Below are 4,863 nucleotides of genomic sequence, written 5' to 3'. Positions count from 1 at the left end.
GTGGGGATGATGAAGCGTTGGATAAACTCCAACCATCCTCTAGCCATAGGCTTAAGGTCCAGTCTTTTCAGTTGAACCGGCTTGCCTTTTGAGTCTCTTTTCCATTGAGCTCCTTCCACACATATGTCCCTAAGGACTTGGTCCAACCTTTGATCAAAGTTGACCCTTCTAGTGTAGGGGCATGTATCTTCTTGCATCATAGGCAAGTTGAATGCCAACCTCATATTTTCTGGACTGAAATCTAAGTATTTTCCCCAAACCATTGTAAGATAAGTTTTTGGATTCGGGTTCATACTTTGATCATGGTTCCCAGTGATCCATGCATTGGCATATAACTCTTGAACATTAGGATTCCAACTTGTTGAATGGGGTTGGTCAGAACTTTCCAACCTCTTCTTTGGATCTCATGTCGGATCTCTGGATACTCATTTTTCTTGAGCTTGAAAAGGACCTCAGGGATCACCTTCTTCTTGGCCACAACTTCATAGAAGTGGCCTTGATGGGCTTTAGAGATGAATCTCCCCGTCTCCCAGGACTCAGAGGTGGAAGCTTTTGTCTTCCCTTTCCCTTTTCTAGAGGTTTCTCCGGCCTTAGATGCCATAAGTGGTTATGGAAAAACAAAAAAGCTATGCTTTTACCACACTAAACTTAGAATATTGCTCGCCCTCGAGAAAAAGAAGAAAGAAAAGAAAAGAAGAAGAAAATATGGAGGAAAGGGAGAGGTGTGTGGTTTCGGCCAAGGTGAAGAAGAGAGGGTTGTGGTGTGTGAAAATGAAGAAGGATAGAGGGGTTTATATAGGGAAGGGAGAGGGAGTAGTTTCGGCCATTTAGGATGGGTTTGGGTGGGAAAGAGATTTTGAATTTTGAAGGTAGGTGGGGTTTATGGGAAAGAGTGGATGGATGTGAGTAGTGAAGAGGTGATGGGGAAGAGAGATTTGAGGTGATTGGTGAAGGGTTTTGGAGAAGAGTGTTTATTGGATTGTGTGAAAAAGAGAGAGAGGGTGAGTTGAGGTAGGTAGGGATCCTGTGGGGTCCACAAATCCTGAGGTGTCAAGGATTTACATCCCTGCACCAATGAGGCGTGTAAAACGTCCTCTGCATGCAATCCTGGCATTTAACGGCAGATTGATGCTTGTTTCTGGCGTTAAACGCCAGTTCTATGCTTGTTTTAGGCGTTCAACGCCAGTCTGTAGCATGTTTCTGGCGTTGAACGCCAGCTTTCCTCAGTGTGCAATCCTGGCATTTAAATGCCAGATTACTGCATGTTTTTGGCGTTTAACACCAGATCCATGCTCTGTTCTGGCATTGAACGCCAGCCAGATGCTCCTTACTGGCGTTTAAACGCCAGTAAGCCCTTCCTCCAGGGTGTGCTGTTTCTTCTGCTATTTTTTATTCTATTTTTAATATTAGTATTTGTTTTGTGACTCTACATGATCATGAACCTAATAAAACATAAAAGAATAATAAAAATAAAATTAGATAAATAAAAATTGGGTTGCCTCCCAATAAGCACTTCTATAATGTCACTAGCTTTATAGTGGGCTCTCATGGAGCCTCACAGGTGATCAAGTCAATATTGTGGACTCCCAACACCAAACTTAGCGTTTGAATATGGGGGTTTAACACCAAACTTAGAGTTTGGTTGTGGCCTCCCAACACCAAACTTAGAGTTTGATTGTGGGGGCTTTGTTTGACTCTGTATTGAGAGAAGCTTTGCATGCTTTCTCTCTATGGTTACAGAAGAAGATGCTTGAGCTTTAAACATAAGGTAGTCCCTATTTAATTGAAGTACTAGCTGTCCTCTGTCAACATCAATCACAGCTCCTGCTGTGGCTGGGAATGGTCTTCCAAGGATGATGCATTCATCCTCCTCCTTCCTAGTGTCTAAGATTATGAAATCAGCAGAGATGTAGAGGCCTTTAACCTTCACTAACACGTCCTCTACTAATCCATAAGCTTGTCTTTGTGATCCGTCTGCCATCTCTAATGAGAATATGGCAGGCTGTACCTCAATGATCCCCAGCTTCTTCATTACAGAGAGTGGCATAAGATTTATGCCTGACCCTAGGTCACACAGAGCCTTCTCAAAGGTCATGGTGCCCATGGTATATGGTATTAAGAATTTACCAGGATCTTGTCTCTTTTGAGGTAGAGTTTGCTGAACCCAAGTATCTAGTTCACTAATGAGCAAGGGAGGTTCACCTTCCCAAGTCTCATTACCAAACAATTTGGCATTCAGTTTCATGATGGCTCCTAGATATTGAGCAACTTGCTCTCCAGTTACATCTTCATCCTCTTCAGAGGAAGAATAGTCTTCAGAGCTCATGAATGGCAGAAGAAGGTTTAATGGGATCTCTATGGTCTCTATATGAGTCTCAGATTCCTTTAGGTCCTCAATAAGGAACTCCTTCTCGCTTGAGAGACGTCCCATGAAGTCTTCCTCATTGGGATTCATGTCCTCTCCTTCCTCTCTTGGTTCGGCCATGTTGATTATGTCAATGGCCTTGCACTCTCTTTTTGGATTCTCTTCAGTATTGCTTGGGAAAGTACTAGGAGAAGTTTCAGTGACTTTCTTACTCAGCTGGCCCACTTGTGCCTACAAATTTCTGATGGAGGACCTTGTTTCACTCATGAAACTTAAAGTGGTCTTAGACAGATCAGAGACTATGTTTGCTAAGTTAGAGGTGCTTTGCTCAGAATTCTCTGTCTGTTGCTGAGAAGATGATAGAAAAGGCTTGCTATTGCTGAGCCTATTTCTTCCACCATTATTAAAGCCTTATTGAGGCTTTTGTTGATCCTTCCATGAGAAATTTGGATGATTTCTCCATGATAAATTATAGGTGTTTCCATAAAGTTCACCCATGTAATTTACCTTTGCCATTGCAGGGTTCTTAGGATCATAAGCTTCTTCTTCAGAAGATGCCTCTTTGGTACTGTTCGATGCAGTTTGCCATCCATTCAGACTTTGAGAAATCATGTTGACTTGCTGAGTCAACATTTTGTTTTGAGCCAATATGGCATTCAGAGCATCAATTTCAAGAACTCCCTTCCTCTGAGGCATCCCATTATTCACGAAATTCCTCTCAGAAGTATACATGAACTGGTTATTTGCAACCATGTCAATAAGCTCTTGAGCTTCTGCAGGCGTTTTATTTAGGTGAATGGATCCACCTGTAGAATGGTCCAGTGACGTCTTAGAGAATTCAGATAGATCATAATAGAATATATCCAGAATGGTCCACTCTGAAAGCATGTTAGAAGGACACCTTTTGGTCATCTGCTTGTATCTTTCCCAAGCTTCATAGAGGGATTCACCATCTTTTTGTTTGAAGGTCTGAACATCCACTCTAAGCTTGCTTAGCTTTTGAGGAGGAAAGAACTTAGCCAAGAAGGCTGTGACCAGCTTATCCCAAGAGTCCAGGCTATCTTTAGGTTGAGAGTCCAACCATGTTCTAGCTCTGTCTCTTACAGCAAAAAGGAAAAGCATGAGCCTGTAGACTTCAGGATCTACTCCATTAGTCTTAACAGTCTCACAGATCTGCAAAAACTTAGTTAAAAACTGATAGGGATCTTCTGATGGAAGTCCATGGAACTTGCAGTTCTGTTGCATTAGAGCAACTAGTTGAGGTTTCAGCTCAAAATTGTTTGCTCCAATGGCAGGGATTGAGATGCTTCTTCCATCAAACTTGGAAGTAGGTGTAGTATAATCACCAAGCATCCTCCTTGCATTATTATTTTCGGTTGCCATCTCCTCTTCCTTTTCAAAAATTTCTGTAAGGTTGTCTCTGGATTGTTGTAATTTAGCTTCTCTTAGTTTCCTCTTCAGAGTCCTTTCAGGTTCAGGATATGCTTCAACAAGAATATTCTTGTCATTTCTCCTGCTCATATGAGAAAGAAGGAAACATAAAATAATAATAATAGAGATCCTCTTTACCACAGTATAGAGATTCTTTTATGTGAGTAGAAGAATAAAAGAATAGAAGAAGGAAAAGGTAAGAATCCAAACACAATGGGGGAAGAGTGGATTCGAATTCTTGAGTGGAAGAGAGGTGTTAGTAGATAAATAAATAAATAGAAGAAGATAAGAGGGAGAGAATTTCGAAAATTAATTTTGAAAAAAGGTTAGTGATTTTCGAAAATTAAGAGAAGAATTAAAATTAAAATTAAAATTTGAAACAATTATTTAATTAAGAAAGTTTTGAAAAAGAGGGAGGAATTTTCGAAAATTAGAGAGGAGGAAGTAGTTAAGTGGTTTTGAAAAAGATAAGAATTTTAAAACAAATAAAAAGTTAATTAGTTAGTTGAAAAAGATTTAAAAATCAATTTTAAAAAGATAAGAAGTTAGAAGAGATATTTTGAAATTGATTTTGAAAAAGATATGATTTGAAAAAAGATATTTTTAAAAGATATGATTGAAAATGATATTTTGAAAAAGATTTAATTTTTAAAAATTAAAATTGATTACTTGACTAACAAGAAACTAAAAGATATGATTCTAGAATTTAAAGATTGAACCTTTCTTAACAAGAAAGTAACAAACTTCAAAATTTTGAATCAATCTCATTAATTGTTAGTAAAGTTTTCGAAATTTTGAAATAAAGATAAGAAAAAGATTTTGAAAAATAATTTTAAATTTTCGAAAATCATAAAAGAAAAATAAAAAAGATTTGATTTTTGAAAAAGATTTTGAAAAGATAGGATTTTTAAAATTGAAAATTTGACTTGACTCATAAGAAATAGCTAAGTTTTAAAAATTTTTGACTAAGTCAACTCAAATTTTTGAAATTTTGAGAGAAAAAAGGAAAAGATATATTTTTTATTTTTGAATTTTTAATGAGGAGAGTGAAAAACACAAAAATGACC

At 38.0% G+C, this 4,863-nt stretch overlaps 1 non-coding gene across 1 annotated transcript; it reads left to right on the top strand.

The window, feature by feature from the left end:
- Positions 1–3,247: 3,247 nt before the first annotated feature.
- LOC130952128 (small nucleolar RNA R71) lies at positions 3,248–3,355 on the top strand. The gene has a single exon (XR_009074308.1). It is a non-coding gene; the product is annotated as a small nucleolar RNA R71 (small nucleolar RNA).
- The last annotated feature ends 1,508 nt before the right edge of the window (positions 3,356–4,863 follow it).

This window comes from Arachis stenosperma, chromosome 9 (assembly GCF_014773155.1).
Source record: "Arachis stenosperma cultivar V10309 chromosome 9, arast.V10309.gnm1.PFL2, whole genome shotgun sequence".
In the NCBI taxonomy this organism is placed as follows: domain Eukaryota; kingdom Viridiplantae; phylum Streptophyta; class Magnoliopsida; order Fabales; family Fabaceae; genus Arachis; species Arachis stenosperma.
Note: the sequence above shows the minus strand (reverse complement) of the source record. Positions and strands in the feature narration are given on the sequence as shown.